Genomic DNA, 14,208 nt, shown 5'->3' on the forward strand with positions numbered 1-14,208 from the left:
TCCGCTAGTGCCTGACAATTACAGAGGTGGATGTTCTCAGCCAACCATTGGACTAAGCAAAGGGTCCCCAATGGAGGAACTAAAGAAAGGACCCAAGGAGCTGAAAGTTTTTGCAGCCCCATAGGAGGAACAACAATACAAACCAACCAGTACTGTCAGAGTTCCCAGGGACTAAACCACCAGCTGCATATGTAGTAGAGGGTGGCCTTGCAGGACATCAGTGGGAGGAGTAGTCCTTTGTCCTGTGAAGGCTCAATGCTCCAGTGTAGAGGAATGACAGGACAGGGAAGTGTGTGTGCATGACCAGGGTGAGGGGAGATGGGGTAGGGGGCCGGTTTCAGAGGGAAAATGAGGAAAAGGGATAATATTTGATACATAAATAAAGAATATATATACACATATATACAAACAAACAAACACAAAAGAAACTACAGCCTTCAAGGTGGCCTGTTAGGTAAAGGCACCTGACAACAGGCTTAATGATCTCAGTTGGATCACAGAACACAAGTGATGGAAGGAGACAAATAACTTCCCAAGTTTTCCTTTGACCCCCAATAAACTACTACAGCAGGCAAGGACTACATCCAGCGCACACATTAAATTAAAAAAAAACATATAAACAATTATAATGTAGATTTTATTAAAAATTAGAATAAACTTTTATTCTTGCATAAAAAATAAAAGTTCTTTGGTAAATATTTTTGAGATTATCATTTAATTACATTTCTCCCTTTCTTTTGTTTCCTACAAACTGTTCTATATACCCCTCCCACTCTCTTTCAAATGTGTGTTCTTCTTTCACTAATAGTTATTGAATGCATATATGTATATCCAAATATATTCTTAAATGTACCTTATTGAGTTTATATAATATTATCGATATGTATATTTTAAAGACTGACTACATGGCACTGGATAATCAATTGATGTATTCTTCATAGAGAATCACCTTTTCCACTCAGCTTTTCTCAGTAGTTCTTTTAGTAGGCTTGATGTCTCAGAGGTCTCTTTGTGGCCAATTGGCGTGTTCATTAGTGTCATCGTAGCTCAGATGACATTTGGGTTAACATGCTGCTAAAATGTTATGGGAATAATATATGATATTACTAGGTGTGAAAGTAACTTTTATCTGCCTTATATAGTTATCTCTGATGCTTATTCCTGAATACGTTCACCCTTTCTTGTTTTTCTAAAATCTGGCTGACTCGTTCAAATCAGGTGTTTTGGCCCAAACTCCTCCCCAACCTGACTGATTCATTCTGACTTCACTCAGCTTCTCACTGAATTGTTCTGCTTGACATCAAACTAACTCTGGCCATCTATTTTAAGTTTCTGTCTCCTTCTCTTTTTCTGGCTCATTCTGTCTTCACCTGTGTCTAGTTTATTCTCTCTACAAGCTGTCTCTGTAAAACCATCCCTTTCAAAGCAGCCTCTGAACTCTATGAACTGAACTGCCATGAACTCCACTCCACTGAATTGCCTCTAAACTCACTGACTCAAATGAACTTAGTAGAAATCATAGATCTGCATGCATCTGTCTTCTGATTGCTAGTATTAAGAGCACACACCACCATACCTTGACCTGAGCTTTTCTTTACTTGAAATTTTGTCTATATACCAGGCTGTTAGTGAACTCAGACATCTGCTTGAGTCTGTCTCCTGGAATTAAAGGAATGCCAGTATTCTAGATGGATCACACAAACCCAGAAGTTCTTTGGATACTCTTTTCCCAGAGCAGACATGTTGCTGGATCAAAATTCCTCTACACCTTTCTTTTTCTGTTTAAGCTAAATGTTGTATACAGTTTAACGGTTTGCAAAGAAACAACTATCAATACCATAAACTCTATAGTCCAAACGTACTTATGAAGATCCACTGATGTGATGATTCTTCATAATTACAGGATGACCATCTATCCTTCAGCAAATATCTATTTCAGCATCAAGGTTTTCCAATCTGCCCCTGGATTGAATCTTTACCAATTTTGATGAAACTCATAGTCTTTCATCCACTTGTGGATTTCCCCAGCATCACATATTTCCTGACTTCCATTCTAATATTAAATCATCTTTAATGTATAAAGGCTGATCTGATTTATAAGTTTTTTCTACTATCAGGTGTCTTTCAACTAATCTTATTCTCTCCTTCTGTTTATCAAATTACAATTAGATATTTATAAATCTTTACATGAACTAGTAACTTAGACACTTGCATTCCATGCCCAGTTCTACCACATCTAGCCCATCTTCTTACCCACTTAAACACACAAGCAATTAAGTAATATCATATAAGACGTCAGTATACAGTGTTCAAAATATCTAGTTTTGTTTTCTGTAATTTCTCTGTGGACTGATGACAGGAAATTCCTGGCTTGTGCTGTTTATTGCCAGGGTAAAAGGTACCCCTTAGGGAGTTTTCCCCATATTTACAGAATTATCTCTTAAAAATTCCCCATTTCCAAAGGATTACCTCTTGTATCTTTTGTTGATCTGCATTCATTAGTTCAATGCCTACCCTTACTATTCTTTCTACAAACCCCAGAAGGCTGAGGTCTTCTAGAGAAGTTGTTAGGAATGCTTTGTCTACAATTCTTTTTCAAATAAGCTGTTCTTCCACAGATAAAATAATGGATACGTTGATACGTAGTATATTGGCCATTGCTTGTCCAATTACATAGTTATTGGCATCAATATCAGCAGTAGTTCTAATCCATGCATCCATGGGTACTGATTTAGTTTTAATAGTCTAAAAATATTTTTTTACCCTGCATTTGCATTTTTGAAAGCTAAAGTTTCAATTCATACCTGTTTCACATATGGATTTGATATAGTCTTCTTTACAGTAATGTTAATCTATGTAAGAAGCCGGTAAAAGTTTCTCTGAGTTTTTGCATAATCTTTGTGAATGTCAAGACCTTTGTACTTTCCCATTCACCTTATCTCAGGCTCTTAAAGCTACTAAACTATATTGTATAATAATAGAGTCATCAAATTACATCTGCTGCTTTAAATTAGCAAATTGTCCTTCACCTAACAATTCATCTTTCCTGCTAATAACACCTTTAGATCTATTACAATTTTCCATAATTGCAGCTTCTTCTTACCACCATTGTAATTGAGAACCTGCTTCCATTATGACTGATGCTAAATCTTTCCAGTCTTGGGAGATAATCCTGCTTTGGAAATCCCAGGTATTTAACATTTATCTCATATAGGGTGAGTGAAATCCATGAGTTATTACTGATTCTTTGAAATGTCAATGATCTTGTATTTTAACAAGATTCCAAACTAGTTTGTTGGTTTTGTGAAATTTCACCATTTTCTGGGATTGTTCTTGGGTACTAGGAAAGTAAGTGGGGTTGGTAGCCTTTTCTCAATGTTTAAAGAGGTGTTGCTGTCAGTTCAGTGGGCTCTCTATCTTGATTCTTTTGTTACATAACATAGTTTCACAATTAAGCAAACTCTGTTCTCTAATTTTCTTTTTCTTTTGTCTCTCAAACCTTTGTATCACAGCTGATTTTTAATGCTATACAGCTATTTTTCAACACTTTCTGAGAGGAAATATATAAAGATTGTAATTTAAAGTAGGGAGGTGTTTACTCTGGTGGTCACAATTGCGATAAGTACTATGGTGGCTTTTTAAAGTAGCATTTCTATCCCACCAACTCCTTCCTGTGATGTTAAAGGATCTGAAATGGAGCTTTCCATTTTTAAATGCATGAAATATCTGCTTATATAATTAAAATAGTTTTTTGAGGGTAGATTACTGTGATCTCCATGGCTCCTGAATTGTTCTTTGCTCTGGGCTGGAGTCTACAGCAGCTCATGAGTCTCCTACTCTCTGGGCATCCAGTGGAACTTGTAGAACTTAGCTCCATCTGAAGATGATCCCAGACAAATTTCTCCTCTGTGACTTTCTGCCAGATTTCTCCTGTCCTCTTCAAATATTTCTGTTAGGTATTCTCTGCTTTCTGCAATGTTGATAGGCCTTTTCTGAGCAAGATCTTCTATCCTGATTTTCAGTTGCCATCCCTTCTTCCTCAATTTTCCCTGCATCATATTTATGAAGTGTTTGTAGTTGTTTCTACTGGGACCACGTTCCACAACTCTTCAATCTGATTTGTTGTTGTCTGTAGTTGTCTCCACTGACTGAAAAGAGAAAATTCCTTGAGATGGTGAAGATTTCAGTTATCTGTAGATTAAGAACAAAGGTATATAGACTGTTATAATGAGGGTTTAGTATATTAACAGTTATAGATTTTCCTTCAATAACCTTGACATCAATAGCACTGAGTTTCTGGTATCAAGCATTATCACCATCCAGCTTTTTAGGTCTTCAGATCTATTAAAGAGCTGTTGGTTACTGCCAATGTATGAGTAGCATTACTGTAGCAATAAGGTTATTGGGCAATGCTGTTTGTTGATGTGGTACATATGTATCATAGCTAGATAGGACCTTTGGTTGCCTCCCTCCTTTGGAAACTTGCATGTTTCTTTTGGTAACATGAAAGCTAGTTTTCCAGTAGTGGGTGTTCAAGTAAATTCCATAGTTGGAGTCTATGTGTTTTGTTTCTGAGGTGCAAAGTATCTTCATCAACAGGGACCTTCTATCTACCTCAGAGTTTGAACCAAGGGTAAGTGAAACATAGTGTGTGTTTTAAGACTACTGGGGAACAATGACAACTCAAAAGAAAGATTTTCTCTAAAAGACTTTTTTTTCTTTTAAATTGGCAACTTAGTTTAGAGTAAAAAGGGATAATTATTACTTTTTATACTGCAGTAGTTTTTGTCTTGAGTTTCCTTGAGTTCTTCATAAGCACCAGGCTTCCCCTCCCTCTCCTTCTCCCTGCCACTCCTATCTATGTATTTATTTATCTTTGTACCTAATTCTTTTTAAATGTCTCTTGATGAATTTATTTAGAAGTGAGTATCAATATTCTTACAAAGATCTGGAAAATGTAACTTTGTAGTATTCTAGGAATGATGAAAAGAAATACCAACAACACCTGCCTCAAAGGAGGTTTTACAGTCTAATTTCTGAGTGACATGTATTATGTTAAAACAATACCAGAAATACTGTGTGTACAAAATTCCTGTAGTACAAAGAAGTGCCAATCCAAAGACTTTGACTGTAGCTAATTGTTTGTTCAGAATATTTAGGTAGCTTTCCAACTGTTAGACTACTTGATAGGAGATAGTGAGTTACTAAAACCAAAACATTTGTCTTTCATGATCTGAACAAATATTCTTTTTTATTTTTCATTTTTTTTGCTTTATTTTATTTTATTTTTGGTTTTTCAAGACAGGGTTTCTTTGTATAGCCCTGGCTGTCCTGAAATTCACTTGGCTGGCCTTGAACTCAGAAATCCACCTGCTTCTGCCTCCCAAGTGCTAGGATCAAAGGCGTACACCACCACTGCCTGGCCAGAACAAATATTCTTAAAGTTACAAACTTCTAGTCCCCTGATTGAAAAAATTAGTTTATATAGAAAAGAAGGACTCAGAACCCTCAAACATGATTTCCTCTTCAGAAAATCTTCAAAGCCTCAGATAATTTGCCAAGGTCAATATGCACAGAAATAGAAAAGTCCAGAGTTTGGGGACAACACTTTCATCTCACACAGGATATTTGTGAAGAACAGAGGCAAATAAATGTAATAAAATATAATCTTACAGAAGACCCACACTTATTCTCTTCAGCCTTGAATAACTGAACTAACATGTAAACATTGGCAGGATGTGCACATTGATTTTTCTTTGAACCAATACTATTATGTCTAAAAAGGATTGTAGGAACATGGTTGGAACTTTGCCTTTTACAATGATAGTAAGCAAAACAACTGGGACAATTTTCTGAGATTAATTCCACTGTCCAAAGTGTTTTCATGGGAATAAAATGCCATGTATATATAATCAAAGCACTTGATTAGCAAATATACGAATACTGAGGTATGGTTGAAACAAGCCTTGGCTATCTAACAAGATATTTACTTTTTTCCTAACCGACTTTTTTTTTTTATTTTTAATATTTTTATTACATATTTTCCTCAATTACATTTCCAATGCTATCCCAAAAGTCCCCCATAGCGCCCCCCACTTCCCTACCCACCCATTCCCATTCTTTTGGCCCTGGCATTCCCCTATATTGGGGCATATAAAGTTTGCAAGTCCAATGGGCCTCTCTTTCCATTGATGGCCGACTAGGCCATCTTTCGATACATATGCAGCTAGAGACAAGAGCTCCGGGGTTCTGGTTAGTACATCATGTTGTTCCAACAATAGGGTTGCAGATCCCTTTAGCTCCTTGGGTACTTTCTCTAGCTTCTCCATTGGGAGCCCTGTGATACATCCAATAGCTGACTGTGAACATCCACTCCTGTGTTTGCTAGGCCCCGGCATTGTCTCACAAGAGACAGCTATATTTGGGTCCTTTCAGCAAAATCTTACTAGTGTATGCAATGGTGTCAGCGTTTAGAAGCTGATTATGGGATGGATCCCTGGATACTGCAGTCTCTAAATGGTCCATCCTTTCATCACAGCTACGAACTTTGTCTCTGTAACTCCTTCCCTGGGTGTTTTGTTCCCAATTCTAAGAAGGTGCACAGTGTCCACACTTTGTTCTTCATTCTTCTTCAGTTTCATGCATTTAGCAAATTGTATCTTATATCTTGGGTATCCTAAGTTTTGGGCTAATATCCACTTATCAGTGAATACATATTGTGTGAGTTCTTTTGCCATTGTGTTACTTCACTCAAGAGGATGCCCTCCAGGTCCATCCATTTGGCTAGGAATTTCATAAATTCATTCTTTTTAATAGCTGAGTAGCACTCCATTGTGTAAATGTACCATAATTTCTGTATCCATTCCTCTGTTGAGGGACATCTGGGTTCTTTCCAGCTTCTGGCTATTATAAATAGGGCTGCTATGAACATAGTGGAGCATGTGTCCTTTTTACCGGATGGGACATCGTCTGGATATATGCCCAGGAGAGGTATTGCTGGATCCTCCGGTAGTACTATGTCCAATTTTCTGAGGAACCACCAGACTGATTTCCAGAGTGGTTGTACAAGCTTGCAATCCCACCAACAATGGAGGAGTGTTCCTCTTTCTCCACATCCTCGCCAGCATCTGCTGTCACCTGAATTTTTGATCTTAGCCATTCTGACTGGTGTGAGGTGGAATCTCAGGGTTGTTTTGATTTGCATTTCCCTGATGATTAAGGATGTTGAACATTTTTTCAGGTGCTTCTCTGCCATTCGGTATTCCTCAGGTGAGAATTGTTTGTTCAGTTCTGAGCCCCATTTTTTAATGGGGTCATTTGACTTTCTGGAGTCCACCTTCTTGAGTTCTTTATATATATTGGATATTAGTCCCTTATCTGTTTTAGGATAGGTGAAGATCCTTTCCCAATCTGTTGGTGGTTTTTTTTGTCTTATTGATGGTGTCTTTAGCCTTGCAGAAGCTTTGTAGTTTCATGAGGTCCCACTTGTCAATTCTCGATCTTACAGCACAAGCCATTACTCTTCTATTCAGGAATTTTTCCCCTGTGCCCATATCTTCAAGGCTTTTCCCCACTTTCTCCTCTATAAGTTTCAGTGTCTCTGGTTTTATGTGAAGTTCCTTGATCCACTTAGACTTGACCTTAGTACAAGGAGATAGGAATGGATTGATTCGCATTCTTCTACATGTTAACAACCAGTTGTGCCAGCACCATTTGTTGAAAATGCTGTCTTTCTTTCACTGGATGTTTTTAGCTCCCTTGTTGAAGATCAAGTGACAGTAGGTGTGTGGGTTCATTTCTGGGTCTTCAATTCTATTCCATTGGTCTATTTGTCTGTCACTATACCAGTACCATGCAGTTTTTATCACAATTACTCTGTAGTAGAGTTTTAGGTCCGGCATGGTGATTCCACCAGAGGTTCTTTTATCCTTGAGAAGAGTTTTTGCTATCCTAGGTTTTTTGTTATTCCAGATGAATTTGCAGATTGCACTTTCTAATTCGTTGAAGAATTGAGTTGGAATTTTGATGGGGATTGCATTGAACCTGTAGATTGCTTTTGGCAAGATAGCCATTTTTACAATGTTGATCCTGCCAATCCATGAGCATGGGAGATCTTTCCATCTTCTGAGATCTTCTATAATTTCTTTCTTCAGAGACTTGAAGTTTTTATTATACAGATCTTTCACTTCCTTAGTTAGAGTCACGCCAAGATATTTTATATTATTTGTGACTATTGAGAAGGGTGTTGTTTCCCTAATTTCTTTCTCAGCCTGTTTATTCTTTGTGTAGAGAAAGGCCATTGATTTGTTTGAGTTAATTTTATATCCAGCTACTTCACCGAAGCTGTTTGTCAGGTTTAGGAGTTCTCTGGTGGAATTTTTAGGGTCACTTATATATACTATGATATCATCTGCAAAAAGTGATATTTTGACTTCATCTTTTCCAATTTGTATCCCTTTGATCTCCTTTTGTTGTCGAATTGCTCTGGCTAGGACTTCAAGTACAATGTTGAATAGGTATGGAGAAAGTGGACAGCCTTGTCTAGTCCCTGATTTTAGAGGGATTGCTTCAAGCTTCTCACCATTTACTTTGATGTTGGCTACTGGTTTGCTGTAGATTGCTTTTATCATGTTTAGGTATGGGCCTTGAATTCCTGATCTTTCCAAGACTTTTATCATGAATGGGTGTTGGATCTTGTCAAATGCTTTTTCCGCATCTAAAGAGATGACCATGTGGTTTTTGTCTTTGAGTTTGTTTATATACTGGATTACGTTGATGGATTTCCGTATATTGAACCATCCCTGCATCCCTGGGATGAAACCTACTTGGTCAGGGTGGATGATTGTTTTGATGTGTTCTTGGATTCGGTTAGCAAGAACTTTATTGAGGATTTTTGCATCAATATTCATAAGGGATATTGGTCTGAAGTTTTCTATCTTTGTTGGGTCTTTTTGTGGTTTAGGTATCAGAGTAATTGTGGCTTCATAGAATGAGTTGGGTAGAGTACCTTCTGTTTCTATTTTGTGGAATATTTTGTGAAGAACTGGGATTAGATCTTCTTTGAAGGTCTGATAGAACTCTGCACTAAACCCATCTGGTCCTGGGCTTTTTTTAGTTGGGAGACTATTAATGACTGCTTCTATTTCTTTCGGGGATATAGGGCTATTTAGATCATTAACCTGATCTTGATTCAACTTTGGTACCTGGTATCTGTCTAGGAACTTCTCCATTTCATCCAGGTTCTCCAGTTTTGTTGAGTATAGCCTTTGGTAGAAGCATCTGATGGTGTTTTGGATGTCTTCAGGATCTGTTGTTATGTCTCCTTTTTCATTTCTGATTTTGTTAATTAGGATGCTTTCCCTGTGCCCTCTAGTGAGTCTGGCTAAGGGTTTATCTATCTTGTTGATTTTCTCAAAGAACCAGCTCCTTGATTGGTTGATTCTTTGAATAGTTTTTCTTGTTTCCACTTGGTTGATTTCACCCCTGAGTTTGATTATTTCCTGCTGTCTACTCCTCTTGGGTGAATTTGCTTCCTTTTGTTCTAGTGCTTTTAGGTATGTTGTCAAGCTGCTAATGTGTGCTCTCTCTAGTTTCCTTTTGGAGGCACTCAGAGCTATGAGTTTTCCTCTTAGAAATGCTTTCATTGAGTCCCATAAGTTTGGGTATGTTGTGGCTTCATTTTCATTGAACTCTAAAAAGTCCTTAATTTCTTTCTTTATTCCTTCCTTGACCAAGGTATCATTGAGAAGGGTGTTGTTCAGTTTCCACGTGAAGGTTGGCTTTCTATTTTTTATTTTGTTATTGAAGATCAGCTTTAGTCCATGGTGATCTGATAGGATGCATGGGACAATTTCAATATTTTTGTATCGGTTGAGTCCTATTTTGTGACCAATTATGTGGTCAATTTTGGAGAATGTACCATGAGGTGCTAAGAAGAAGGTATATCCTTTTGTTTTAGGATAGAATGTTCTGTAGATATCTGCCAGATCCATTTGATTCATAATTTCTCTTAGTTTCTCTGTGTCCCTGTTTAGTTTCTGTTTCCATGATCTGTCCATTAGTGAAAGTGGTGTGTTGAAGTCTCCCACTATTATTGTATGAGGTGCAATGTGTGCTTTGAGATTTACTAAAGTTTCTTTAATGAATGTGCATGCCTTTGTATTTGGAGCATAGATATTCAGGATTGATAGTTCCTCTTGGATGATTTGACCTTTGATGAGTATGAAGTGTCCCTCCCTGTCTTTTTTAATGACTTTGGGTTGGAAGTCAATCTTATCAGATATTAGAATGGCTACTCCAGCTTGTTTCTTCATACCATTTGCTTGGAAAATTGTTTTCCAGCCTTTCATTCTGAGATAGTGTCTATTTTTCTCTGAGATGAGTTTCCTGTAAGCAGCAAAATGTTGGGTCTTGTTTGTGTAGCCAGTTTGTTAGTCTATGTCTTTTTATCGGGGAGTTGAGTCCATTGATATTAAGAGATATTAAGGAAAAGTAATTGCTGTTTCCTGTTATTTTTGTTGTTAAAGTTGGCATTCTGTTCTTGTGGCTGTCTTCTTTTAGGTTTGTTGAGGGATTACCTTCTTGTTGTTTCTAGGGCGTGGTTCCTGTCCTTGTATTGGTTTTTTTCTGTTATTATCCTTTGAAGGGCTGGATTCGTGGAGAGATAATGTGTGAATTTGGTTTTGTCGTGGAATACTTTGGTTTCTCCATTTATGTTAATTGAGAGTTTGGCTGGGTATAGTAGCCTGGGCTGGAATTTGTGTTCTTTTAGTGTTTGTATAACATCCGTCCAGGATCTTCTGGCTTTCATAGTCTCTAGTGAAAAATCTGGTGTAATTCTGATAGGCTTGCCTTTATATGTTACTTGGCCATTTTCTCTTACTGCTTTTAGTATTCTATCTTTATTTAGAGCATTTGTTGTTCTGATTATTATGTGTCGGGAGGTATTTCTTTTCTGGTCCAGTCTATTTCGAGTTCTGTAGGCTTCTTGTATGTTCATGGGCATCTCTTTCTTTAGATTTGGGAAGTTTTCTTCTATAATTTTGTTGAAGATGTTTGCTGGTTCTTTGAGTTGAAAATCTTTATTCTCATCCACTCCTATTATCCGTAGGTTTGGTCTTCTCATTGTGTCCTGTATTTCTTGGATGTTTTGAGTTAGGATCTTTTTGCATTTTACATTTTCCTTGATTGTTGTGCAGATGTTCTCTATGGAATCTTCTGCACCTGAGATTCTCTCTTCCATCTCTTGTATTCTGTTGCTGATGCTGGTATTTATGGTTCCAGATTTCTTTCCTAGGGTTTCTATCTCCAGTGTTGCCTCATTTTGGGTTTTCTTTATTGTGTCTACTTCCCTTTTTAGGTCTAGTATGGTTTTGTTCATTTCCATCATCTGTTTGGATGTGTTTTCCTGTTTTTCATTAAGGACTTCTACCTGTTTGATTAGGTTATCCTGTTTTTCTTTAAGGATTTGTAACTCTTTAGCAGTGTTCTCCTGCAATTCTTTAAGGGATTTTTGTGCTTCCTCTTTAATGTCTTCTACCTGTTTACCAGTGTTCCTTTGTATTTCTTTAAGTGTGTTATTAAAGTCCTTCTTGAAGTCCTCTACCATCATCAGGAGATATGCTTTTAGATCCGTGTCTAGCTTTTCTGGTGTGTTGGGGTGCCCAGGACTGGGCGAAGTGCTGGGTTCTGATGATGGTGAGTGGTCTTGATTTCTGTTAGTAAGATTATTACGTTTACCTTTCGCCATCTGGTAATCTCTGGGGTTAGTTGTTGTCGTTGTCACTGTTTAAAGATTGGAGCAGAAGCTGTGTTCCACTCACCAGCAGTCTCAAAATCCTGTGGCAGGGGTCGTGGGTAGCTGGTGGTACCCCGGTGCTGGTCCAGCCGGAAGAGGCCTGTGGTCCTACTCAGGCCGGTTTTCTGCTTCCCTAAATAATGCAGTCTCTGGTCCCGTGCACAATTGGATTGGAGCAGAAGCTGTGTTCCACTCTCCAGAAGTCTTAAGATCCTGTGGCGGGTGTTGTGGGTAGCTGGTGAGTGTCAGCTGACCCTGTGCCCTAGCTACCCTGGTGCTTTTCTGACCGGAAGAGGCTTGTGGCCCTATGTAGGCCGGATTTCTCCCTCCCCAACCAAAGCAGTCTCAGTTCCCGCGTGATTGGACTGGAGCAGAAGCTGTGTTCCACTCTCCAGCAGTCTCAAAATCCTGTGGCGGGGGTCGTGGGTAGCTGGCGGGTGTCAGGCGTCCCTGCGCTCTAGCTACCCTGGTGCTGATCTGGCTGGATGAGGCCTGTGGCCCTACTCAGGCCGGTTTCTGCTTCCCTAACTAATGCAGTCTCAGGTCCCGCGCGCAATTGGATTGGAGCAGAAGCTGTGTTCCACTCACCAGAAGTCTTAAGATCCTGTGGCGGGTGTTGTGGGTAGCTGGCCCCTAACCCACTTATAAGTCAATTGAACACTGGAAATGATTGTCAATCTACTCAAATACAATCAGATGGTGACTGCAATTCTTTTTTCTTTTTTTTAATTAGATATTTTCTTTATTTACTTATCAAATGTTATCCTGTTCCTGGTTTCCCCTCAGAAAGTCTCTTCCTGTCCCCCCCCTACCCCTGCTCACTAATCTACCCACTCCTCCTTCCCTGTCCTGACATTCCCCTACACTGGGGCATTGATCCTTCTCTAGGACCAAGGGCCTCTCCTCCCATTGATGTCCAACAAGGCCATCCTCTGCTACAAATGCAGCTAGAGCCATGGATCCCTCCATATGTACACTTTGGTTGGTGGTTTAGTCTCTGGGAGCTCTGGGTATACTGGTTCGTTCATATTGCTGTTCCTCCTATGGGACTGCAAGTACTTGCTGAGAGGAACCTGATATGGCTGTCTCCTGAAAGGTTCTGCTAGTGCCTGACAAATACAGAGGTGGATGCTATCTGTCTACCATTGGACTGAGCACAAGGTCCCCATTGGAGTAGCTGGTGATTGCAATACTAATTCTTGTTCTCACTGTGAAATTTCTCTCACAGAAAAGCAGTACATTGCCATCCATATGTTCTACATTTCCTGAACTGATAAGGTTTTTCCTGTGATCTAGTCTGTAACAAATATAGAATCCATTGAGTTTCATCTGGTGAAAGTACAGTGTGCCTTCTCTGGATTATATCAGATTTAGCCACAGAAATTCTGTCACTTTGTACCATGATAGAACGTCACTGACTAGTTATTTGGACATATCACAACATACTGTTAATCCATTATTTAGAAAGCTAACTAAACCATTTTTAACAGAGTAGCTCTGTGAAGAAATAAATTACTCATAAAATGCAGTCATATACATCTCAGAGACAGAAAGAAGTAAGGAATTATTCTGTACAAAAGTCAAGAATAAGCTATTGAACAAAGACTACCACTACATAACTACTACAATTAGATACAAACAAACAGAAAAACCTTATTTAACAGTTCTATTTTCAATATTAAAGGCCTTAAACATCAAGTATTAATGTACTTCTCTAAGATCTTTTTTTTTTTTCTGAACAATATAACAAAATGAGAAAGTAACATTTTTATCTACTGGTACAGGCTGAAAACCTAGACCCCATATGCAGAAGGATTGCATAAAAATAACAGTCATTTTAGTGTGTTAGTTATTTTTCTGCAACTATCACAAAATATTATGACCCAGGCAGATTATACAACTGAGTTTCTTTTAGTTTCCCATTTCAATGACTTAGTACCCATGATAACAGGCACAGCCTAGTAGTAAGCATCCAGAATATGGAGTGAAGAAATCACATCATTAACTTTAACCAAAAGGCAGTGAGCAAAAAGAAATAGGTGAGGCTTTGAGATCCCAAAGCCCTCCTCAAATTACACTCCCTCCAGCAAGACTTTATCTCAAACCGGAAACCAACTATCTGAGAGCCTCCAGCTATATGGAGTTGCTCACACTGAAGCTACCACATACAATAACAACAGCAACGCAACAAAATGAAGGCTTGTATGCTGCATATATGAGGCCATCTAGCAGACAGAGAAAACAACACAAGTCAAAGGTGTCTGAAATTGAAAAGAGCAATCCAGTCCACCACATATAGAGGCTTATTCAAAGGATCTGAAGGTGGATTAGCCTGCATATTATCTAACAATGCTATTGATTAAATAGTGACCATTGAATGAATTTAAGGACTGATTTATGAAGACTATGTA

This window comes from Mus caroli, unplaced genomic scaffold (assembly GCF_978045245.1).
Source record: "Mus caroli unplaced genomic scaffold, Mus_caroli_1 scaffold_3, whole genome shotgun sequence".
NCBI lineage: Eukaryota > Metazoa > Chordata > Mammalia > Rodentia > Muridae > Mus > Mus caroli.